The sequence below is a fragment of the Equus quagga genome, chromosome 9 (assembly GCF_021613505.1).
Source record: "Equus quagga isolate Etosha38 chromosome 9, UCLA_HA_Equagga_1.0, whole genome shotgun sequence".
NCBI classification, from domain to species: Eukaryota; Metazoa; Chordata; class Mammalia; order Perissodactyla; family Equidae; genus Equus; species Equus quagga.
This window is the reverse complement of record NC_060275.1, coordinates 108,450,387-108,476,438: the sequence shown is the minus strand read 5'-3', so window position 1 is coordinate 108,476,438 and position 26,052 is coordinate 108,450,387. Positions and strand designations below refer to the sequence as shown.

The window sequence follows — 26,052 nt, the reverse complement described above, 5'->3', positions numbered from 1 at the left end:
TTAACTATTTAGTTTTTTCCATTTTATTTATTTATTTTTAATTTTAATTTTTGTTTCTATAGCAGTAACATTCTATTTATAACATTAAATAAATTTCAGATGTACATCACAATATATTTCGAATTCTGTGTAGATTACATCATGTTCACCACTCAAAGACTAATTACAGTCCGTCACCACACATTTGTGCCTAATCTCCCCTTTTGCCCTCCTCCCTCCCACTTCCCCTCTGGTAACCACCAATCCAATCTCTGTTGCTTTGTGTTTGTTTGTCATTGTTTTATCTTCTACATATGAGTGAGATCATATGGTATTTGACTTTTTCCCTCTGACTTATTTCACTTAGCATAATACCTTCAAGGTCCATCCATGTTGTCACAAATGGCCAGATTTCATCATTTCTTATGGCTGAGTAGTATTCCATTATGTATATACCACATCTTCTTTATCCATTCGTCCCTTGATGGGCACCTAGGTTGCTTGCAAGTCTTGGCTATTGTGAATAATGCTGCAGTGAACATAGGGGTGCATGTATCTTTATGTATTTGTGTTTTCAAGTTCTTTGGATAAATACCCAGCAGTGGAATAGCTGGATCATATGGTAGAACTATTCTTAATTTTCTGAGGAAACTCCACACTGTTTTCCATAGTGGCTGCACCAGTTTACACTCCCACCAGCAGTGTACTCCCACAACCAGTGTACACTCCTACCAGCAGTTTCTTTCTCCCCACGTCCTCTCCAACACTTGTTTCCTGTATTGTTAGTTATAGCCATTCTGGTGGGAGTGAGGTGATATCTCGTTGTAGTTTTGATTTGCATTTCTCTGATAGTTAATGATGTTGAATATGTTTTCATGTACCTGTTGGCCATCTGTATATCTTCTTTGGAGAAATCTCTGTTCAGATCTTTTGCCCACTTTTTGATTGGATTGTTGGTTTTTTTGTTGTTAGACATATGAGCTCTTTGTATATTCTGGATACTAACCCCTTAGCTGACATATGGTTTGAAAATATCTTCTTCCAATTGTTAGGTTGTCTTTTTATTTTGTTGATGGTTTCCTTTGCTGTGCAGAAGCTTTTTAGTTTGATATAGTCCCATTTGTTTATTTTTTCTTTTGTTTCCATTGCCCGGTCAGACATGGTACTTGAAAATATGCTGCTAAGACCGATGTCAAAGAGCCTGTTGCCTATGTTTTCTTCTCAAAGTGTCACAGTTTCAGGTCTTACATTCAACTCTTTAATCCATTTTGAGTTGATTTTTGTGCATCGTGTAAAATGATGGTCTACTTTCACTCTTTTACATGTGACTGTGCAGTTTTCCCAACACCATTTATTGAAGAGACTCTCCTTTCTCCATTGTATACTCATGGCTCCCTTGTCAAAAATTAGCTGTCCATAGATGTGTGGGTTTATTTCTGGGCTCTCAATTTCATTCCATTGATCTGTGTGTCTGGTTTTGTGCCAGTACCATGCTGTTTTGGTTACTATAGCTTTGTAGTATATTTGAAATCAGAGAGTGTGATACTTCCAGCTTTGTTCTTTTTCCTCAGGATTCCTTTGGCTATTTGCGGTCTTTTGTTGTTCCATATAAATTTTAAGATTCTTTGTTCTATTTCTGTGAAACACATTGTTGGAACTTTGATAGAGATTGCACTGAATCTATAGATTGCTTTAGGAAGTATGGACATTTTAACTATGTTAATTCTTTCAATCCAAGAGCACGTAATATCTTTCCATTTCTTTGTGTCTTCTTTAATTTCTTTCAACAATGTTTTATAGTTTTTGGTCTACAGATCTTTCACCTCTTTAGTTAAGTTTATTCCTGGGTATTTTATTCTTTTTGTTGCAGTTGTAAATGGGATTGTATTCTTAATTTCTCTTTCTGCTACTTCATTACTAGTGTATAGAAATGCAACTGGTTTTTGTATGTTGATTTTGTATCCTGTGACTTAACTGTATTCATTTATTATTTCTAAAAGTTTTTTAGTGGATTCTTTAGGGTTTCTATATATAAAATCATGTCATCTACAAATAGTGACAGTTTCACTTCCCCTTTTCCAATTTGGATCCCTTTTATTTCTTTTTCTTGCCTGATTGCTCCAGCTAGGACTTCTAATACTGTGCTAAATAAGAGCGGTAAAAGTGGGCATTCTTTTCTGGTTCCTGGTCTTAGAGGGATAGCTTTCAGTTTTTCTCCATTGAGAATGATATTAGCTGTGGGTTTGTCATATATGGCCTCTATTATGTTGAGGTATTTTCCTTCTATACCCATTTTATTTAGAGATTTTATCATCAATAGACGCCATATCTTGTCAAATGCTTTCTCTGCATCTACTGAGATGATCATGTAATTCTTATTCCTCATTTTGTTAATGTGGTGTATGACATTGATTGATTTGTGGATGTTGAACCATCCCTGCATCCCGGAATAAAACCCACTTGATCATGATGTATGATCTTTTTAATGTATTGTTGTATTTGATTTGCTAGTATTTTGTTGAGGACTTTTCCATCAATGTTTATCAGTGATGTTGGCCTGAAATTTTCTTTTTTTGTGTTGGCCTTGTCTGGTTTTGGTATCAGGATAATGTAGGCTTTGTGGATTGAGTTAGGAAGCCACCCTTCCTCTTCAGTTTTTTGGAACAGTTTGAGAAGGATAGGTATTAAGTCTTCTTTGAATGTTTGGTAGAGTTCACCAGGGTTACCATCTGGTCCCGGACTTTTATTTTTTGGGAGTTTTTTTATTACTGTTTCTATCTCCTTACTGGTGATTGGTCTATTCAAATTCTCTACTTCTTCTAGATCCAGTTTTGGAAGTTTGTATGATTCTAAGAATTTATCCATTTCTTCTAGATTATCCATTTTCTTTGGCATATAGCTTTTCATAGTATTCTCTTATGATCTTTTGTATTTCTGAGGTGTCCATTGTAATTTCTCCTCTTTCATTTCTGATTTTATTTATTTGAGACTTCTCTCTTTTTTTTTGGTGAGTCTAGCTAAAGGTTTGTCAATTTTATCTTTTCAAAGAACCAGCTCTTGGTTTCATTTGTTTTATATATATACTTAGTCTCTGTTTCCTTCTTTCTGCTCTGATTTTTATTATTTCCTTCTGCTGATTTTGGGCTTTGTTTGTTCTTCTTTTCCCAGTTCATTTAGGTGCACTGTTAGATTGCTTATTTGGGATTTTTCTTGTTTGTTGAGATAGGCCTGGATTGCTATAAACTTCCCTCTTAGAACCACTTTTGTTGTATCCCATAGATTTTGACATATCATATTTTCATTTTTATTTGTCTACAGCTATTTTTTTTATTTTTCCTTTGATTTCTTCATTGACCCAATCATTGTTCAGTAGCATTTTGCTTACTCTCCACATTTTTGTGGTTTTCTGCTTTTCTTCCTGTGGTTGATTTCTAGGTTCATACCTTTGTGGTCAGAAAAGATGCTTGGTATTATGTCCATCTTCTTAACTTTGTTGAGACTTGTTTTGTGGCCTAATATGTGATCTATCCTGGAGAATGTTCCATGTGCATTTGAAAAGAATGTGTATTCTACAGATTTTGGATGGAATGTTCTAAATATACCTAAGTCCATCTGATCTAATGTGTTCTTTAAGGCCAATGTTTCCGTATTGATCTTCTGTTTGGATGATCTATCCATTGGTAGAAGTGGAGTGTTAAAGTCTCCTACTGTTATTGTGTTACTGTCTATTTCTCCTTTTATGTCTGTTAATAGTTGCTTTATATATTTAGGTGCTTCTATGTTGGGTGCATAAATTTTTACAAGTGTTATATCCTCTTGTTGGATTGTTCCCTTTATTATTATGTAGTGCCCTTCTTTGTCTCTTGTTACAGTTTTTGTTTTAAAGTCTACTTTGTCTGATCTAAGTATTGCTACTCTTGCTTTCTTTTCTTTGCCATTTGCATGGAGTACCTTTTTACATCCTTTCACTTCCAGTTTGTCAGTGTCTTTAGGTCTGAAGTGATTCTCTTGTATGCAGCACATACATGGGTGTTGTTTTTTTATCCAATTGGCCACCCTATGTCTTTTGATTGGAGCATTTCCTCCATTAACTTTTAAAGTAGATATTGATAAATATGTATTTATTACCTTTTTGTTACTTTTTTTTCTGGGTGTTTTAGTAGTTCTTCTCTGTTCCTTTCTTCTTCTCTTGCTCTATTCCCCTGTGGTTTGATGGCTTTCTTTAGTAATATGATGATTTCTTTCCTCTCACTTATTTGTTTACTTATAGGTTTCTGGCTTGTGATTACCATGAGGTTTCTATATAATATTCTATGTATATAGTGATCTATATTGAGTTGATATTCTCTTTAGCTTGACCTCTTTCAAAAAGCTCTACTTTTTCACTCCATTCCTCCCACATTTTATGTTTTTGAAATCATATCTAATCTCATTTTGTGTGTGTCTATCCATTATCCCTTTATCATTATAATAGGTAATTTTAGTACTTTTTTCTTTTAACCTATATATCATCTTCATAGGTGGTTGATCTGCTACATTTACTGTATTTTTGCCTTTACCAGTGATTTTATTGCCTGGTTTTTTTTTTGTTGTTTTTTGGGGGGGCTTTTTGATACTTTTCTTATCCCTATTTGTGGTCTTCTCTTTCCTACTTAAATAAGCCCCTTCAGCATTTCTTGTAGAACTGGTTACTTGTAATAAACTCCTTTAATTTTTGCTTGTCTGGAAAGCCTTTGTCTCTCCATTCATTCTGAATGATAACCTAGCTGGATAGAAAATTCTTGGCTGTAGGTTTTTTCCTTGTAGCACTTTAAATATGTCATGCCATTCTCTTCTAGCCTGTGGGGTTTTGGTTGAGAAGTCCACCAATAGCTTTATGGGCTTTCCTTTGTATATCACTTGTGGCCTTTCTCTTGCTGCTTTTAGGATTCTGTCTTTATCTTTAATTTTGTACATTTTAATTATAATGTGTCGTGGTGTGGGCCTCTTGGCATTCATCTTGTTTGCTGCTCTCTGTGCTTCCTGTACTTTGACGTCTGTTTCCTTCCTTAGGTTAGAAAAGTTTTCAGCTGTTATTTCTTCAAATAGATTCTCTTCCCCTTTGTCTTTCTTTTCTCCTTCTGGGACACCTATAATATGAATGTTAGTGCACTTGACATTGTCCCAGAGTTCCCTTAGACTGTTTTCATTCTGTCTCATTCTTTTTTTTTTAATCTGTTCGGCTTGGGTGATTTCCTCTAGTCTTTCTTCCAGCTCACTGATCCGTTCTTCTGTATCATCTACTCTGCTATTGAGTCCCTCTAGTGAAATTTTCATTTCCAATATTGTAGTCTTCATTTCTGATTGGTTCTTTTTTATATTTTCTGGTTCTTTGTTGACATTCTCACTGTGTTCATCCAATCTTCTCCCAATATCAGTGAGCATCCTTATGAGTTTTTGTTTGAACTCTTTGTCAGGTAAGCTGCTTATTTCTGTTTCATTTAGTTCTTTATCTGGGGTTTTGTCCTATTCCATCGCTTGGAATGTATTCCTTTGCCTCCTCATTATGCCTCTTTCTCTGTGCTTATATCTATGTATTAGGTGATTCGGCTATGTCTCCTGAGCTTGGAGAAGTGGCCTTATGTAAGAGATGCCTTTTGAGGCTCAGCAGTGTGCTTCGCTTTTGTCACCAGTCCAAATGATCCAGGAGTGACCCCTGTGTGGGCTACTTCTGTCCTTTGGCTGTGGCAGGGTTGCTCTTACTGCAGGTACCCAGGGAGTCTAGTCTTCCCCTCCCTGGCTGACTGTTTGTGAATTGGGTTTGGGGAGCCCCTGTGCCATTGGCTGCAAGGTTACTAGCACACTCCTGTTGCAGTTTTCCTGTTAACTGAGTATGTACCCAGTGTAGCTGGTTGGTAGACTCAGAGGCTTACAATTGCTGTATGCCTCAGGCCTACAAGGCTGTTGCCAGCTCTCTTAGGATTACAGCTGAGTGGAGCTGGCCCTAAGCACAGGAGCACCCAATTGTTTTAGGCTTTGGAAGGTAGAGTCAATCCTCTTTGTGACTGATTGTGAAGCACAGATCTTCTGCCACTGATGAGCCCCACCCCCCCACAGTCCCACACACACCATCAACACAGCCCTGTTCTGTGCACATTTCCTGAACTCCTGGGGCACACCCAGTCGCCCCACTGCAGAGGCCCCCGCCTCTCCACCAATGCCCTCCACAGTTCACATGATCCTCATACAGGCCCTGTCCCATAGAGGTGGACACACTTGCCTGCTTGTAGAGGATCAAGTCACCTATTCTATGCAGGAGGACAAGTAGCCTGAGGGCTTGCTGTTGGGTGGGGCCAGTCACTAGGGCAGGCTGCCTGCCCTGGCTTAACTGATTTAAATCTGCGCTCTAGTGGGTATGGCAGACTCCTGAGCTGATAGGCCAGGGGAAGAACATCAGTGGTGTCTGCCAGGGTCTGTGTCAGCACACCTGTACTAGGTCACAGCAAGAGCCACCACCAAAGTCTCAGTTTCTGGAGAGGTCTCACCTCTCACTCAGATGCACCCAGAGCCTACCAGGTGACTCTCTTTTCACCAAAGGACTGTACAGCTGTCTTTTTGGTGATTTTAGGTTGCTTTCTGAGACAGGTGAATTTGTGTGTGGGCCCTTTAAGAGCCAGGTTTTATTGGCTTTCGTCTGATAGCTTTTCTGAGTGTATTCCCCATTGCAATAAATAGCCAGCAAAGCCAGATAGTAGGACACTCGTCTCAGCTGTGCTGAGTCTGAAGGATGGTTATAGCTGTAATGTGCCCCCACCAAGGTCCCCACTTCTCCAGGGAAGGCTGCGTACCTTAGAGTGTCTCCTGCCTGGTTGACTGTGAAGCTCCACCACTCATGAAGGTGGCTTTTTTCCTTTCCAGAAAGAATTTCTGCTTCTTCTTCCTCAGTCAGGACTGTCCCTTGTTGTGGGGGTTATTTTTATCCAGTTTTTGCTTCTCTCTCCAGAATAGTTTTACCAAGAACAGTTGTAATTTGATGGTGTTTGCGGGAGGAGGTGAGTTCAGAGTCAGCCTACGCTGCCCTCTTGACGAGAGCTCCTGTAGGAATTCTTTATTTCTTCCTGATACTAGTCCTGTATCAAGTGTATGATTTGCAAATATTTTCTTCCATTCTGTGGGTTATCTTTTCACTGTCTTAATAGTGTCCTTTGATGCACTTTTAATTTTAATTTATATTTTAATATTAATGAAGTTAAAAAGTTTTTCTTTAATTTTTAAAGTTAAAAATTTTCTGTTTTAAAATTTAATGAGGTCTAAATTATCTATTTTTCTTTCATTGCCTTTGTTTTTGGTGTCATAAAAATCATTGCCAAATTTAACATCATGAAGTTTTCCTCTATGTTTTCTTCTGAGAGTTTTATAGTGTGAGATCTCAAGTTTAGGTCTTTGCTACATTTTGAATTAATTTTTGTTTATGAGGTAAGAAAAGGGTTCAACTTCACTCTTTTGCATATGGATATCCAGTTTTCCCAAAACTGTTTGCTGGACAGACTCTCTTTTCTCTATTGAATCATCTTGGCACCCTTGTCTAAAATCAATCGACCACTTTAGCTCACTTTTTTTTTTTAGATTGGCACCTGAGCTAACAACTGTTGCCAATCTGGTTTTTTTCCTACTTTTTCTCCCCAAATCCCCCAAGTATATAGTTGTATATATTTTTTTCAGTTGTGGGTCCTTCTAGTTGTGGCATGTGGGATGATGCCTCAAGATGGCCTGAAGAGCAGTCCCATGTCTGCACCCAGGATCCAAACCCGCGAAACCCTGGGCTGCTGAAGTGGAGTGAACTTAACCACTTGTCCACAGGACCAGCCCCTCGCTCACTTTTTAAAAAGAGTTCACAGCTTATGAGATGCATAGAGACATCTTATTTTTAAGTATTTGCCTAAAAGGATCAAATTTGAAGTGTTAGTAGTATAGAATTGGCATGTGTGCAGACAAAGCCTGAATCTAATATGCAGAATCAAGCTATGAGAGTGGGGATTGAGACTTTAATAATTTTTAAAAATATAAGTATGTATTAGTCTGCTTGGACTGCCATAACAAAATACCATAGTGGCTTAAACAACAGACATTTATTTTCTCATAATCCTGGAGCCTGGAAATCCAAGATCAAGGTGCCAGCAGAGTCAGGGTCTGAGGAGAGTGCTCTCCTTGGGTTGCAGATGACTGTCTTCTTGCCATGGCCTCATATGGTAGAGAGTGAGAGAGAGAGAGAGAACTCTGGAGTCTCTTCCTCTTCTTCAGGCCACCAGCCCTATTAGACTCTATTAGGTCCCCACTCTTGTGACCTCATAGACTGTTATCACTCCCTCATAGGTCATATCTTCAAATATAGCCACATTGGAGGCTAGGGTTTCAACATGCAAATTTTGGGATGACACATTGAGTCCATGACAAAGTATATGGGTCATCCCTTTGGGTCTGCTTAAGTGTTTCTTCATGCTGGTGTTATACAAAAGAAGGAAAAGCAATTTTTCCCATGATTTGAAATACAGTGTCAGGGATCTTAGCATCATAGAAATTTAATGTTGGGAGGAACCAAAGAGGTGATCCAATGCACATGTCCCATTGATTTGGGTGAGGGAACTTTATACCTGCGAGATGAAGTACTTTGCACGAGTCATACAGCCAATAACTCTTACACACAATTTTGAACGAATTTTTCTAACCTTAAACGTATTGCTCTTTCCAGATTAAAAAAAATTAAAAACTCCACACTCTCTTCCTTCCACCTTAGAAATCCCGTGAAATTTTCTTTGCCTTAATGGCATGTAACATGTTCAAGCAGGAAGAATGAGTCTACTTATCTCATCAAACATGATTTTTTTACACAAATATTTCTTACAGATAAAACAGCAGCAGCCTGGTCAATCTATCTTCTTCCCTGTCGGCAAGAATTTCAGACTCTTGGCTTCTACCTGCATGTGGCCAAGTATCGGAACTGCCCATCACAAGCAAGAAAAAGAAAATGATTGAATCTTACCAGTCCAAAGAAATTGTGGGAACCATTTTACTTCATGAAAACTTGGAAAATCATTTTTTAAAAATATTGAGATGCCACAGTATTAGTCCACTGTTTTAAATAAAAATACATCTCTGCTTATTAAGCTGGATGACTTGGGTTGTGTGAAGAAGGTTTTGTGCCTGGGAACAGCCTAGCAGAAGGTGTCCAACTCTAGTCTATTTCCTACGTGTGTACATTTTGGAGTCCCGGAGGCAGATGCACAAAGTATCAGGGCTTTGCCACGGCTTTTCATTGAAACCCATTTGACAATGCAAACAAAGGGCCTACTTCCCAGCACTTTCTTTTCCCATCTACTGGAAACAATGTATGGATAAATACTCTACTCTAGCTAAGATCAGAGATTCTTTAAGACTCCAGTCAGTTTGAGGCAAATTCTTGAGTCCTCTGTTACCTGGAGTGGGTGAGTTCGTCCATTTTTCCCTGACATATAACAATCCCACTCTTCTCATCTTTCTGGCATGCGATGATTCTGAACTTCTGCAGCCAGGATCTGTGGATTGCTGATGTCATTCCAACACATGGTTGAAGCCCACTTCGCATACATTAGGGAAAGCAGCTTGCGTTAGTATTTAAATGCAACGTGCTCCCTTGCCAAGGGAAATGCAGGGCCTCTAATAAACCCCATGTGTGAGGGAAACTTGTTGGAAGTTTGGAGTTTGCCAGTCTCTGCAAAGAAACGTTCTATGAAAATACAGCTCTGCATTTGTCATTATGGCATTGCCTTGTCGCAATTCAAGTGTATTTGGGGGTTTAATATTATTTGAGGAATGTCTTCTTTTTTATATTCACATAATATTGTGCCATAATGGAAAAATAGGATGTCCAATTCATCCTGGTTTGCCAAGGACTCCCTGTCTTAGAATCTCTTTGGGCCTCAGTTTCTTCACCTGAATCCTGTAAGAAACTTAGTGAGCTGGGTTTTACGATCTCCTAGCTGTAAATGACTCTGACTTCTTTGCTAATCTTTACTTTTAAACTTTTCAGTTCTTACTTGTCTACTCTGACTGCCTTGTCCACCTTCAGCTCTAGAAAAATTACGCCCTCTCTTCTTTCCCTCCTTTGCTCCAGAGCTTCTGCCAGTCAATGAAGAAAGCCCACCTGATTGAATGTTCCATTAACAATTTGCTTTATCAATTCTCTGAGTCCCACTACTCTTCGGTAATCCTTTTATCTGTTTACAGTTCACTTGCCATGTAACAGCACAAAGCAGGTGCCATGGATTGAGCTGTATCTCCTCAAATTCGTATGTTGAAGCCTTAACTACCAGTGTGACTGCATTTGGAGTAAGGAACTAATTAAGGTTAAACGAAGTCATTAGGGTGTGGCCTTAGTCTGTTAGGATTAGTGTCCTTATAAGAAGGGACACCAGAGAGCTCATTCTCTCTCTCTGCCAGGTGAAGACGCAGTGAGAAGGCAGCCACTGCAAGTCAGGAAGAGAGCTCTCGCCAGAAACCCACCATGCTGGTGTCCTAATCTCAGGATTCCAGCCTCCAGAACGGTGAGAAATATATTTCTGTTGTTTACGCTATCCAGTGTATGATATTTTGTTATGGCAGCCTGAGCTGACTAAACCAGCGGGCATAAAATTGTAGGCAAGATCAGCTGCTTAAAGTGGACAAATTTGCAGGCAGGTGAGCACCCCTTTTGGCATCCTAACACCTAGGAATTAAATGGGACAATCTATTGCCAGCAGAAGAAGCCTATAAAGCCAAAAATTGCTAAATGTCAAGGAGCCAGGTACAGAAATGTGTGTGTTGAAAATATGGAATCTGGTGGTCGAGTTTTAATGAATAAATTCTGCCCATGGGAAGTAGATTCCATCTGTTAGATGTGAGCCAGAGACACATTGATGTCAAGCAATGACATGGCAGTTTGCTAGTGATCAAGGTTCAGATCAAAAGTCAGGGGTGATATTCAAAATGTTAACACCAGTACGCAAGGACAGAGGCCAATGGGAGTGGGCATCGGACAGTGCACATACCAGTGCTTTCCAGCAGGGGGCCAGCCTTGAAGGTGATCAAGTTAGGACACAGCAGAGTCAGACACACTGCAGCTATGTGGTTTTGTATGTCCTTGATCAACATATGAAGCCCAAACCAAAAAGAGGTATAGATACAGAACTAGTATCTTTACCATTAGAACAAGTTAACAGTTGCCCACCAAAATCGCTGACCAGGAAACGACTGCTCAGGCATGGAAGCCGAACATTTTGATACCGTCATTGCCAGGTGCAGTGGAAGCCACTGTCAGTTTGTCTGCATATACTGAAAAGAAGAGTTTTCCTCAAGATGGGCAAATATCTGTAAAACGTTATTAGTCAGAGAGAGTTAAGATTGGGACTTCCAGGTTTATTGCTTAAATTTCTTGAATGTGTTGTGAATAATGTACAAATGTATTAAAGTATATTCCTTCAGTTTTGTCTATAAAGACCTCATAATTTAATCCTGTGACTGATAACAGGTTAAAAAGGACTTCCAGAGACTAGGAAGTTTAAAAAATTGGTTAGTGGAGAGGATTTATTCATTCACAGCAACTCTCTCTTCTCCCCAAGCATCTATAGCCAGTGGGAATGTTGGTAGCATGGCCTAAGAAACATATGGAGTCCATGACTTCTGCATTCTGGGGAAATCTTTTTCATGTCACAAACAACCATGCTCAACCTACAGATTTTTCTTTTTTCAGGAGGAAAACCAAGTAGGATATGAAATCCCCCTTCCTCACTACCACAGGTTGGCAAAGACCTTATAGAAGAGAGAAAGGCATGAAGCTAATACAGCATAGCACACATAATTTGAACTAAATTCCAGGCAATAAAGTGGAGGAAGAGGCCTTTTGCAGAAAAGCACATCTTAGAAGAAAGCAAACCTCCTTACAGTTACGATGTTTCATTGCCCTTCCCTAAAGAGGAAGGACGCAAGTTAACAGTAGCACCCCGTAAGTTATTTATTACTTGTTTTAGGTAAATTTATGATTATGCTATTTACTAATCTTGCAACATATTTAGATTTATGGCTTCAAAATTGATCTTGTTTTCTTTAAAAATTCTAAATTAGAATTTCGTTTTTAATGTCAATTGACAAATTTTAATGAGCACTTACTATGAGCCAGGTACCACGCTAAAGACTTTGTATTTCTTGGAGATGGGGAATGAAGAAGAGAAAGAAAGAAAGATAAGCCTGTTCTTCTAGCTTTTCTTACTGGCTGTGATCACTGACCCACTATGAGCATACAGGAGTTTGAGGGCCATTTTGAGAGAAGATGATGAGTTCTGTTTTGCACATGTTGAGATTTAGGTCTTTGTGTGACAGATGGGTGGGGATGTCTAGAAGATGACAATATTTATTATGAGTCTGAAACTTGAAGAAGAGGCTAAGAATATAGGTTTGGGAGTTATTGATGTATAAACATGGATTAGCTGAAAGTTGGGATTAGAGCACATCAGCCAGAGAAATCATGGTGAAAAATAAAATGAAGAAAATCTGAGATGGAACCCTTTGGAAAACAATATTTGAGAGGAGTCCATGAAAAAGGTAGGGAAAGATAGTTGAGAGAGATATGTTTAGAAACAAACAAATATGCTGCCACATATGCAAGAGAAAGGAAAGAGGTTCTGCAGTGTAAACTGTTGTAGATTGTCCAAAAAAAACACAAACCCACTGGCTTTGTTATCAAGCCATTGGATGACTCTAGTGGAACACTTTCAGTAGAGTTATGGAGATGGATGCCATGTCATAGAAATATGGAATGAAAGGGACGCAGCAAGTGTAGAACACTATTTGGAGGGGTTTGGATACACAGTAAAGTCTCAATGGTAACCAGAGGATCAAGGGAATGATTTTATCTTTAAGAAGAGGGAGACTTCAAGTATTTATGGATAGAGGCAACGTTCCATTTGGTGATAACCAGATCTAGAAGGTGAGCCTCGGAATGGTGAGAAATAAAATGTAGAGTGAAAGGTGATTGGAATTAAGGAAAGAAGGCTGGGTTTCCAGATGCACTTTTTTCATGGCATTGCCTTTCAGGAGTAGAAAGAGGTCATCCAGAGGTCAAGTTTCCTCAGACAGGCAATACTTACAAAGCTCCAGCCACAGAATATGCTAGGTAAGTAGTTTAAGAATTGTCAGAGAAGAATATAGTGGATCAGGTCTTAAAGTATTCCATGAGTAAACAGAATTGACCAGGAAGTCAGTAGATGACAGTGATGGAGAAGGATGGAGGGCAATTACGGCTGGATGGCCTGAGTTTCAGAGGAACAGGGGATCTTGATTGAAGGTATGACAGTAATGATATGGAAGAGACAGTAGGCTGCTAGAGAAATGATAACCCTCGCTCCTCCCTCCACTCCCACAACTGGTCCCTTTTTGCAGGTTGCCTGGTCCTTGTCCAGAAGGGAAGAACGGTAGTGCAGAGCACAGGAACACTTCGCTTATCGTTTAGTTATTTGTAATTCACTTATAAAGCATTTCAAGGCTTACAAAAAGAAACCACAAGAACACAATGTGCTTTTGGATAGCTTAAACTGAAAAAGTTCTGCTTTGTGTACCAATGCAAGTATTTTCAACTTTCTAGTCACTCATTTTGATTAAGAAAAACAAGAAGAGTTCTACACTTCTAATTAAGACAGAGAATTTCTGCTACACGTTTTATTCCCCCTTGAACCTTTCTGACCAGGGTAAGAGATTTTGTGGTAATTGCCAGCACGGTGTGGATTCAATTTGGTTTGAGGGGACATTTTTAAAAACCAAGCTCAGCAGACCAAACCTCACAAAAGGTTTAAAACTTGAAATAAAGGCACTGGCCTCCAGTCATCTCATTGATGCCCACGGATGCTTTGTATGTGTACATACTCTGGGATGAGCCCTACAAAACAGCCATAAACTCATACCATTAACCTCTGTGCCTGGAACTGCACTTAAAGGAAAAATAATAATAAGTGGCTGGTTTTTGAAAAGTCAACAAAGCAGGTACATCCAAAGGGAGAACTGATGTTGGAATTGTGAGGCACAGAGCCATTCTCAGATCTGACATGTCCCCAGGGGTATGGGACAAAACAGCTCAGGAGAGAGAATTCTCCCATGGTAATTTTGCATGAGTTACATGGCACCTTAAGTGTTCCTAGGGCACCCAAGCAAAAGAATTTTTCATGCCTCCTGGATCATTTCAGCCTAATGGCATAAACCAGTACAAAAGGAGGACTGCCGTGCAATGCTGTTTGGCCTGGAATGCTTTGCAGAGCATTTTGTCCCCCCCAAGAGACTCTCTAAATGGAGTTGGGGGTGGGGAAAGTTGCTGTACATTAATTGGGAAGTTCTGGTTCCAAGAACCAGAATTGGCATGCAGTCCAAGGGTGTTGGAAGAGACAAAGGGTAGGTGGGGAGATGCCTGGGCAGCTGGGAGGTGGAAAGGAGAGTATAAGAGCCAGGATGTTGCGAAGGGTTTGGTGAGTTGCCAGGTGCTCTGAAAGTGGGAGAAGGATGTATCACCAAGGTAGAAAATCACTTAGATGCTGGGAGCAAAGAAAGCATTCAACTCAAAACCAAGCGGAACTTTGTTGTTGGAGGTAGGAGACCAATTCGGGTGCCCATTCAAAGCATCATTGTGCATGGTGAATAAACATGGCATCTTTTTTTATTAACTGCTGCCTCTGTTATTATTTCAACTCTGTCGGCTCTCTGTTTAAGCCTCTTTTACCAACACCTGATATTCAATAGACTTGCCTGTCAAACAGTGTATTCAGAGATAGTCTATTCTTTGGAGCCGTTAGTAACTATTTTAGATTTCTAAGAACCATGTCTTTTCGATTATATTTAGTGTGTTTCCCAAATAATTTTCATTCTCTGTAAAGCTGGAGAAGGTACTAAAAATATGGTGTATGAGAATCTGTTACACTGATAACCAAATCAGACAGCTTCTGTTTGGAGAACAAATACTCTTCAGAGCAAATTTGGAATAAAAAGAATCTTTGTAGATATTCATTAATATTTATAGAACAAAAAATAAAGTTTAAATTTTTCATGCACATTTTCCAGCAAAATATGGCATTTTTACCTCACATTGGACTTTTGAAAAGCAAAATCAAACAAAAGATGACACCTGTGAATTTCTACCTTCTTGCTTTGTTCATGTTTCTCCCTCTTAAAATATCCTCTCATTTTTTTCGATGTTTCTGTAGAGCTCACTGGCTTTTCACCTCCTTTATAAAGTTCTCTTTGTTATCACTGTCTTTAGTGATCCATCACTCTCACAGATTTATTTTTCTGCATAGTCATTTAACATTTCATAAATAAGTGCTTTGTCTTCATATCTAGAAAAAGCTGTTTGTGGAAAGAGAACTCTATAAAATGATGACTATTTATTATTTACCTCTGAATTCCCCTCTCCGCTTAGCTTTGCAAATTGGTGGTAGAGAGGTAAACTCAATTGGTATTTATTGATTGAATGTAAGAATGTAGTAGCTGGGATGTTAACGTAATTTCTTTAGCAAAGTGCATACAAACCAAAGTTTCTTCTCTGTCAAGATATCTTTTCTATCTACATGATTCATTTTATTGCCTGGGGTTAAAAAGCCCTCATTTTTTTTCTCCTTTGGGGAGGTCGCTGCATAATAGGGATTTTCGAGACTCTCATGACCATCCTGTTCAACACGCCTGTCTCCTCTGCTATAAATATCGGGGAGGTTTCATGACACCCACGTTACTCCAGAAGCACATCTCTGCACTGCTTTTCGCCCCAAGGAACTGCGTGAATACAGAGCTGCTCAGAGATTACCGCATTTTTCCCTTTGAAGATTTCACCTGCTTCATCACTCAAGTGACATGGGACAGGGTCTTCCTTACCCAAGTATGAAGCTAAAAGATTACATCTAGAAAAAAGATATCATCATAACCAAAAAGTATTGACTAAAGTATGGAGACCGAGAAATACTTTCTCTTATATCGCTCCCTTTTCGAAACCACTTATCGTCCAATTATATCAATTTCTCTGTCACTGTTAGCCTTCTTAGATGAAAGAAAGATCCTGGACATTGTTCAAAATAAAACTATAAAAATTAAATCAATTTTACTGAAAATTGCGAATCTTGTGAAGGATTCAGGATTTTGTGAAGTCAATGAAAGTGATGCTGGAGAAAATAATGATTCAATCTCTACCTCACCTCACACAGAAAAATAAATTCCACTTGGATTAAATATCTGAATTTTAAGTTAAGAAATATAAGTTAGGGATAAAATATAAGAATATTTTTTATAGTTTGAAGGTGGTAAAGACTTCAGAGACAGAGAATCCAGAATCCCAAATAAAGAAGGAAATACTTAATCATATGAAAGGATAAATGGATACCACTATGCAGTTATGGATACAACAAATAAAAAGCAATAGAGCAGGCTAGTAGAGAGGATGAGTTATTAAAGTTAACTTTGTATAATTTTAGCACTTTTATGTAGTGTTCAGGGGGAGAAGCTATTGCCTCCCCTTTCTATAGTCTACAGAGAAAGACCCCAAAAGATTCACTTATACAATAATGTAAGAATTATCTGCAAAAAGTAAACATTTGATTCCATTGTTGGATGTCCGCTTGGTCATTTTGCTTGGTAACCTTCACCTGTGTGATTCCTGAAGGGGAACCTGCATTAGTGAGAAATGGTGAAGAGGTATGACCAGGTGGAGAAGGAGTAAGGTTGTTCTTCCATTCCTTGTTCTTGAGAGATATGGAAGATGGATCCTGCAAATTGTTGGTGGGTACAGAGCTGGAGATTGAGGTGGTAGGTAAGATTGTGGAGGGTGGGATATAGTGTGCTACAGGCTTGCTAGGAATGAGGGCAGCCTAAAGTAGGACAAAAGGACTCACTGCTAAGAGGTCTGTAGAATGCTGCTGCTAACTAGTGATCAAGTAGAGACTGCTGAATCTCACCAGAAGCCTCCAGTGCATAGGAGACCTAGCCACCACTTTCCCTCATTGAACCAACAGACAATGAGTTAGAGGAGGAATTAGAATCAACCAAGGAGAGTCTTGCAGCCTCCTAATAAGCAGTCGGATAAGAAGGATCATTTCCTCTATACTCTACAGGGAAACCCAGGAAAAAGAGAAGGTGGGTATTTGAGATCAGAACCTACCCTACCTCTCTGCTCCAAACCTCCAGCATCAGTAGATGAGCAACTCTAAGTGTGAAAAGGGAGAGGAAGAAGAATTTTAAACAAAATATAAGACTGAAATTTCTCAGTGATCAAGATTGATTCTTTAAAACTAGAAGTAGACTTCCTGATAATTCAGAGTTACCAGAAAGTTATAGAACTGAGCAAATATCTCTCATTAAGTGGGCCCAGTATTGAGCAGGAAAGAGGTAGAGCGAAAAGGGCTCAAGCATACTGAACGAGTTGAGTATCCTCGTTGAAAAGATTTACATGTGTCACAACTTTTTTCTCTATGAGAGAGTGGTTGGGACATCAACTTAGAGTCACTAAGAGTAGCTCACTTAGATAGGTAGGCACAGACACTTTGAATCACTTAGGTAGCCTCTCTTGGGATGGGTGAAGCACTGCTTAGAATCCCCGGGGTGGGGCTGGGGGGGCAACTTCTCTTAAGACATTAGGTAGGAAGCCAACCGTCTAGTGGAAAGAGAGCATAACCAGATCAAGGTTTGGAAATCACAAGCTTCCCTTCTCCTCAGATGACCTTGTAGAAAGAAGGATGGTGATAGCTATGAGTCTGTGAAGAGACCCCACTCTCCTGGGGATGGCTGAAGGCCTGGGGAGTGAGGATCTGAGCACTGCATGCCAATATCAGAATCCCAAGCCTGGGGATATCATGGCTGAGTTTTGTACTGTGGAGAGGTCCTTGTTTCCTCTGGACATCTAGAGGTCTGTGATGGCATCTGTGCCAGCAAGGAATCATTGCAACCCACATGCCAATTGCAGCCTTGGGACATGACAAGCTTGGTGAGCTAATCAGACCCTAGTTTTTTCCTCACTTAGGAGTGGCAATTTGACTGACCCCTTCCCTACCAGCGAATTGCACACATGTTTGTGTGAGATGGCTCAAAAGGGACAAACAGGCTTTTCCACTAAAAAGGCAAGTGAGTGCTCAGCATTTAATTGAACAGATGAAAGAGAGAAAAATGTTTTTGCAGCCTGTATTGGGAAGCAGTCCATAAAAGTTCTATATCTGAGCCTAAGACTTGGATTTAGGGATTCTCATGCAGTATGAAACTTTATCATTGACTAAGTAAAATCTCTGCAGTGAGAGTCATTTGAGTTTGAAACAATGGCTATACAGTTTAGATTTTTAAACACTGTTGTTACGAGTGATGTTACGAGTGAGTGATACAAAGTCCTTAGAAGATAAAAAGCAATTGGGAAAGAAGGATAAAGAACTTATTTGAGTTGTTGAAAATAATTTCTCTGTGATCATCAACTCTTTCTGGGAGATACCAAAGAAAAGGAATGCATGGAGAATTATTTTTAACACTCTTATTTTAGACCATCACCCCAAGCCTGGAATGTCCATCAGAAACATGGCTAACACTCGGAGACAGGAGATAGGAAAAAGGTCATGCTGTCTGTACAGTAAAAACTGATGCACCAGAAACTGATGCATCAAGGCGTTTTCAACCAATAGAATGTCAATCATGGGAGAAAAGACATTTGAACTTTGGCTGACCCATTCTAAGAGAAAGCTGTGAGAGGGGCAGTGGGAGGAATGAGAGAATGATAGAGACTAGTGGAACCCTCACATGGTCTGCACTGGAGATCAGCAAGTTTCCCCAGACAGGCAACACTTACATTGTTCAGCCTCAGAATATGCTGGCTAAGTAGTTTAAGAATTGTCAGAGAAGAGAGAAGAAGGCAGTAGCATGTCAAAGGCTTGGCTCTCCAAGTTTTAGAAAATGCTGCCTTCACATGGCAGGGTGCTGATTATTCCTCATTGTGCTTCTCTCAGTGAAAGGCTGTTGTGCAAGTTTAGGCAGCAAGACTAGCTCCTGAGCTTCCCAGAGTTGAAAGAATTGCTTAGACTATTTTCTAGAATTTTGGAGTCAACTTGGAAATGACTTAACCACTCTGAATATCGTTCAATCATGCACTTGAAAGGTTCTTAATAATTAGCAGACTGACCAGCTTGCCACAAAAGGGAAGAGTTTCTGAGATAACTCCTGGAGATGTAGACAAAGGAAAATGCCCGTCCTCTTGTTTTGCTTTTGAGGAAGATGGTTATTTTGTGGTAGCCTTGACGTAGGAGGCTCTACTGCTAATGATAGGAAAGCTAAGGCGAGCCTGAAAACTTCAGGAAGTGAGAAGGACTCAAGCAGAGATGCCTTGGTTTTGCAGATGATTAGGCTCAGCAATACTGAGGAACTCTCATAGTACTGTCCACAGGAAGCTGAAGAAGGGGTGTGTGTTAGGCCGAAGGATGGCCTCGAAGATGTCTATATCATAATACCCAGAACCTGTGAACGTTACCTTACACAACAAAAGGCACTTTACAGATATCATTGAGTTAAAGATCATGATTTGGGGAGATTATCTGCGTAGGCCCAATGTAACCCAAGGGTTCTTATTATATGGACATAGGAGATTTAGAGTCACAGAAGCTGTGACAATGGAAGCAGGGGTCAGTGATGCAGGGCCGTGAATCAAGGAATGTGAGCAGCCTTTAGAAGCTGGAAAAGGCAAGGAAATGAATTCTATCCTACAGTATCCAGAATGAAATGCAGCCCTGCTGAACCATTGAGTACTTCTGACCTCCAGAATTGTAAGTTAATAAATTTATGTTGTTTTTGGCTACTAAGTTTGAGGTAATTTGTTACAATAATGGAAAATTAACAGAGTAGAGGAGACCAGGATGGCCGCTGTGTGATCAGAGCTTGGTAGTGAGGGAGGCTGGCCATGTCCACACCCATTGCCCTTCTGCTAGGCCACATCTAGGTGAATTCAAAATGAACCCCACTGCTGATGCCCTGAGTCCCACAGCAGGAGTCAGGGCCTGCCAAAGGAGCAAAAGCTGCCCAGTTCTAGTGGTTGTTATTGGGACTATCACTTGGAGACTAACTCTGACGTTGATTAAGAAGAGAAGCCAGAGGCTCGCACAGGGCACCAACCTACTCTGCTGGACACAACTAAATCCTGATATTGGTATATTTAAGCTCAAGGAAGCAGCTCACCTTCAGGTCTTGCGTGGTGTATCGAAAACTTTCTCGATATCACAGAAATCAAAGCAGGAATCAGGGCCCCGTAGAGCTGAAGAAACCAGAACTGGAGCTGAAGACTGCAGAGAAGGGTCTGCCCCATGAAGAGAGAGGTATGACATCACAAAGCTATCTCGAGAGGTGCCCAGGGAAATTCCAGATACCAGGTCAGACACTGCCATGCCTTCATGAGAGGTGCCCTGGAAAGGTGGGCAAGGACGTAGGGAATTAACAACCTAGCTGCAGATGGAAATTGTAAGCCAAGACTGGCTTCTGGATGAGTCATGCCCGGTGCCCCAGGTTCACGCCAAAAGCCCAGCCCCCATCCTTCCACCACGGAGTCTCTAAAATCTGCTGTGAACCCTACAAAATTCACCTCTAGGTCGAAGCTTATTTGTCCTATTCAGCAAAACATCACTCCTTAGAAAATAGCTTCATTGATCTACACTTAGGGACCTCACCCTCACCCCACGGGGCTTTCAAAACCCTCCCTCCCTCCCTGGATGGTTCTGGAACAAACTTGGGAAGCTGTTTGTGAAGGGGATTGAGGAGAGAAGGGAGAATGAGAAGTCTGGGAATGGGTTTTGTGGAAGAAGAGGCAGTGAGAAATCAGTCTAAAATTTGCTATGTGTTATCCGCTGCTCCATGAAATCTTTAGTAAAATCTACACTACTCATGAATGCATTGTGGATTTGGGTTTCTCTTTGGAGGCTAGAATAAAATGCTGAGACTTCTTGCTTCAGGGTTACAGCAATGTTTGCGTGGTACAAATATTTAAGCTGGAGAGTGCAGCTTAAGTTTTTCTTATGCGTGATTGAAATGCACACTTATCATCTCCTCTAAAAATAAAGACATGTTGGTAAGCTCGTTTTATTTTTTTTAAGTAATATTTGAATTTCCAAGTCTTCATTTATTTAATTGAATTGAATAAATATCTATTGAGCACTCGAAAGTAAAAAGTGGGTTTTTTTCTCAATTTGTTTTAACTCGATCACAGCCAGCCTGTGCAGACATAGCATGATTCACCTGGGCTGTACATTTCCATGGCTAAGGCCATTTTATTTATTTATTTTTTTACTGCACCAACATTGGTTATAACATTATATAAATTTCAGGTGTACATCATTATATTTTGATTTCTGTGTAGATTACATCATGTTCACCATTCAAAGACTCATTGCAATCCATCATCATACACATGTGCTTAATCACATCTTTCAGCCTCCTCCTTCCCCACTTCCCCTGTAGTAACCACCAATCCAATCTCTGTCTCTGTGTGTTTGTTTGTTGTTGTTTTTATCTTCTATTTGTGAGCGAGATCACACAATATTTCACTTTCTCCCTCTGACTTATTTTGCTTAGCATAATACCCTCAAGGTCCACCCATGTTATCACAAATGACAAGATTTCATCCGTCTTTATGTCTGAGTAGTATTCCACTGTGTATACCACATCTTCTTTATCCATTCATCCCTTGACGAAGCCCTGTGTCAGCATGCCTGCCCTAGGCCACAGTAATGGCTTCTGCCAAAGTCTCAGTCATTATGGAAGTGGTCCCAGGCTACAAAAGTCTGACATCTCACTGAGAGGCACTGAGAGCCCATCAAGTGAGTATCTTTTCACCAAACGACTGTGCACATTTCTTTCTGGTGATTTTAGTTTGCTTTCTGAAATGAGTGAATTGTGCATGAGCCATTTAAGAGCAGGCCTTTTTTCCCCTTATGTTCTATTGCTTTTCTGGCGGTATTCCCCATTGTTGTTAATAGCCAGCAAAGCCAGATATTATGACATTTGTCATGGTTGGGCTGAGACTAAAAGCTGCTTATTGTGGTAACACTCCCTTGCACAGATCCCCTACTCCTCCAGAAAAGGCTTAATACCTTAAGATTGCTCCCTACTGGCCATGAAGTGCCATGGCTAGAAGATGGTGTTTTCCCTCCAGAAAGTATTTTTGCTTCTTCCACTTCAGTCAGCACTGTCCCTTGTCATGGGAGTTCTTTTTATTCAGTTTTCAGTTCCCTCTCAGAGGTAATTGTTCCAAAAGTAGTTATAAATTTGTTGCATCCATGGAAGGTGGTGAGTTCAGGGTCTACCTATGCTGCCATATAGACACCAGATCTCTTCAGCTAAAGCCATTTGAAAGTTGAGAAGCCAAGATCTGGGTCAAAGTCACTTTGTGCTTCTCCTTGCATATGTGTATCAGTCTTCTGTAAAACAACCTAATACTTTAGCTTGACCTGTATCATGTCCTACTTTCAGCTTGCAATGCTCACATATGTTTCGGGAGTCTAGGCACACCTACACTAACAACTGAATGAAGCATTTGCTATGTAATCCAACCACAATTAATATTCCAAGTACCATAGAAGGAATTAGCCACATGGTGTATAAACTTTGCAACACCCTCCAGAGGCCAGTTTTTTCACAACAAAATAACTTCCTGGTGCATATTGTCACCAAAATGCCTGTGTTTTTATTGTGTATGAAAATGGGCAGAGCACTCCTCAAGGAAAAACAATAACGCAATCTCAGAAAAATCCTGAAATAACAATGTGGTAGAATGCAATCCAAGAATGACCCGAAAAAGAATGAAAGAAAGATAAAAGAAACCCAAACTTTTTTTCCAGAAACTGACTAAACTCCTTCAAAATTCAAGAGTAAAATACCAATGTAAAAATAAATGTATATAAAAAGTATGCTGTTCCCCCTAAATACTTAAAGCAATGTGGTCCAGCCCTAGCTGAAAAGAAGCAGTTCCTGACAGAGGCAGGGCTCAAGTTTTAAGGAATGATAAATTCAATTGCTAAACATACTTGCACGCAGGACTGAAAACAGAGAAGGAACACATAGGGGCATGCATCCCACAGAATGGGCCAATTGAGCTGTATAAACTACTAGAGGCTGGGTTTAAATAAATTATGGTTGCGTCCAAGAAGACAAAATGCAGGGCATTCCAATTTATTCTTGGGAGGAGATCTCAAATGATCCCCGCAGCAGCCCAGGTCAGGCAGTAGCATCTTAGTCTGTAACCACTAAGAAGGAAAGCCTCCAAGAATAATGCTGACCGAAACGGAAAGTTTATGAAAGAGAAATGTAACATGATGTGGCCACAGTTATTTGTTGCTTTCCCTGCATCATCTACCACTATATCCAGCTGGCAGCCAGAGCCTTGAACCATCTCTAGATGAGAATATCAGGATAACCTGGAAGCCTTTACTTAGAAAATGGTTTTTCAGCCTCTTCTATGTGGAAGGGACTTTGGTGGGCCCTCTGGGTGTGGAAAGAGATTCTCAAAATGCATATGAGACATGGTGCTTACTCTTAAGGAATTTATAAGACTAGACATGTACAACACACACACACACAAGTCTTTACTACAAAACAGAGCCCATTCAGAGCCATAGAAGAAGGGAAAACCCAGTGGCCTGTGAGTTCAGGAAAGTGTTAGTCTCCCCAGTCAAAATTCTGCTCTCTTCTAAATTTCCATAGCACTCTGGCTGTCTTAGGGCTCTTGATTTGGAAGAGAAGTAACAGCAATGGCCTCATGTAACAGATGACAAATGTGTGAAGAATACTGAAAATAGATTCAGAAATAAATGTTATTAATTTTAGTTTAACAAAACATTTATGAAAGGTCCACTATCTGTCAGGCGCTGCCCCAGGCTCTGGGCACAACATAACTTTCTTTGGGCATCCTGTGATATAGCCTTCTAATAAAATGTAACTTGAATGAATCCCAAGTTAGAAATGGGAATATAAGTAGATGACAGACATATTTATTCTATAAAGAGAAAGTAGAGTTTTCTTTCTGCTAAGGCTAAGACCTTACTGTACTGGGCTCAGGATGATGCTTCCAAACTGAGATCCCCACCATCTTAAATCATGAAAAAATCAGGAGGGTGGCCTGATATTGATTTCCTCTATTTCAAAATGTGTAAAAGGGATTGTACATGTATCCACCACCATAGGACTTCACAGATAAGCTTTCCTTTGCCTGGAGTCTAATCAAGTTTGGGAGGTGAGACTGGTTATCTCATGCTGGTCAGCAGATCAAAGGACAGTCATATAAGGTAGAAATGAATTATTACCAAATGCAACTTGGTTCGCTAAATATTTCAACCACTGTTGATATCTGAAGTCGTATCTAACTGGAGACTAGGTGAGGAGACCTACAGGAATGTAGATCTAGGAAAGACTCTATTACTTTCCTGTGGCTGCTGTAAGAAATTACCACCAAGTTGATGGCTTAAATGATAGCAATTTATTCTGTCACAGTTCTGGAGGCCAGAAGTCTGAAATCAAGGAGTTGGTAGGACTACATTCCCTCCAGAGGCTCTAGGGGAGAATATTTCCTCGCTCTTCCAACTTCTAGTGGCTGTTGGCGTTCCTTGGCTTGTGGCTGCATAACTCTAATCTCTGCCTTCATCTTCACATGGCCCTCTGTTTTGTGTGTCTCTTTTTCTATTTCTCTGTAAATTTTTGTAGGAAGACTGGCCCTGAGCTAACATCTGTTGCCAATCTTCCTCTTTTTGCTTGAGGACGATTGTCACTGAGTTAACATCTGTGCCAATCTTCCTCTATTTTGTATGTGGGATGCTGCCACAGCATGGCTTTATGAGCCACTGCTCATAAAGTCCACACGTGGCATCCAAATACAGAAACCTCAGGCCGCCAACGGGGAGTGCATGAACTTAACCACTATGCCCCTGGGCCAGCCCCCTCCTCTCTTTCTTATAAAGACACTTATCAGTGGATTTAGGACACACCTAGATAACCCGGCATGATCTCATCTTGAGGTGGTAATGTAATTACATCTGCAAAGACTTTTTTTCCAAATAATGTCACGTTCATGGTTCCAGAGGTTAGGATGTGAACATATCTTTTGGGGTCCACCATTCAACCCTCTACAGGGAGAGAGAGCCTTGTGGGGGAATAACTCATCCTATGGGAAGGAATAATTCAGGCTTCTGTCTGACCTCAGGACAATGAGTCAGGAGTATGGGGTATTTAATAAAAACAGGCTGTATACTGATTTAATTAATCCTGGTCCTTCCAGTGCTGGATCATTGAAATTTTTGTAATGACATCTGAAAAGCTGATTAAATGGAATGACTAAAGGGCATTGTGCCCCCTCACGTTGCTAAAGCTTGGAGTCTGTTGGCCCATAGCTTAGAGACAGACAGTGAGAACTGTCACAGCATCTTTGTATTCTCAGGATCCAGCTCAGATCCTGACACATGAAAGTGGTAGATGAATGAATTAATGAGTGATCAAAATATCGATCCTAAACTCAGTGCTATCTTCAGACAGCATAGGAACCTGAGTCATTGGAAAAGAGTAAATGATGGAGTGAATGGAAAATTCCTGAAAGCAGGAATTATTAAAGATGGATTTCCTGTAGTCTTCTATGCAAGTTCTGTGTCTTATTTCATAGGAATGTCTCAGTGTGATGCATTATCATTATATAGTGGAGAAGAGAACACAGCACTGGAAGACAGCTGATGAGGGATCTAGTTACATGCATTTCTAGTCATGCCACCTTCAGAAATCCAGGTGTCCCCAACTCTCCTCACAGGTCAATGGATGGGTCTCAGTCCATACTCAGAGCAAGTGTGACCTCCCACCTGCAAATTCTACCAGCAGAGCCACAATGCTACCTTTCCTGCAGTGAGTCCAGGAGTTTTCAGGGGCTTCTGGTGGATTGAAGCCAGAGTCCGTCCTAGCTCTGGCTTAACTCTCTTTGCTAACCATGGAGAAGAGTTCAGGCACCTTAGTAGACTCTATGCTGACAAGTTGTGTCTATATAAAGTTCTCCCCAACCCTCGGAGTGGTTGG

The 26,052-nt window shown here is 40.2% G+C and overlaps 1 pseudogene; it reads left to right on the top strand.

Moving 5' to 3' along the window:
- The window catches only part of LOC124244615 (serine/threonine-protein kinase MARK2-like), a 51,299-nt pseudogene that overhangs the window by 9,576 nt on the left and 15,671 nt on the right, over nt 1-26,052 (top strand).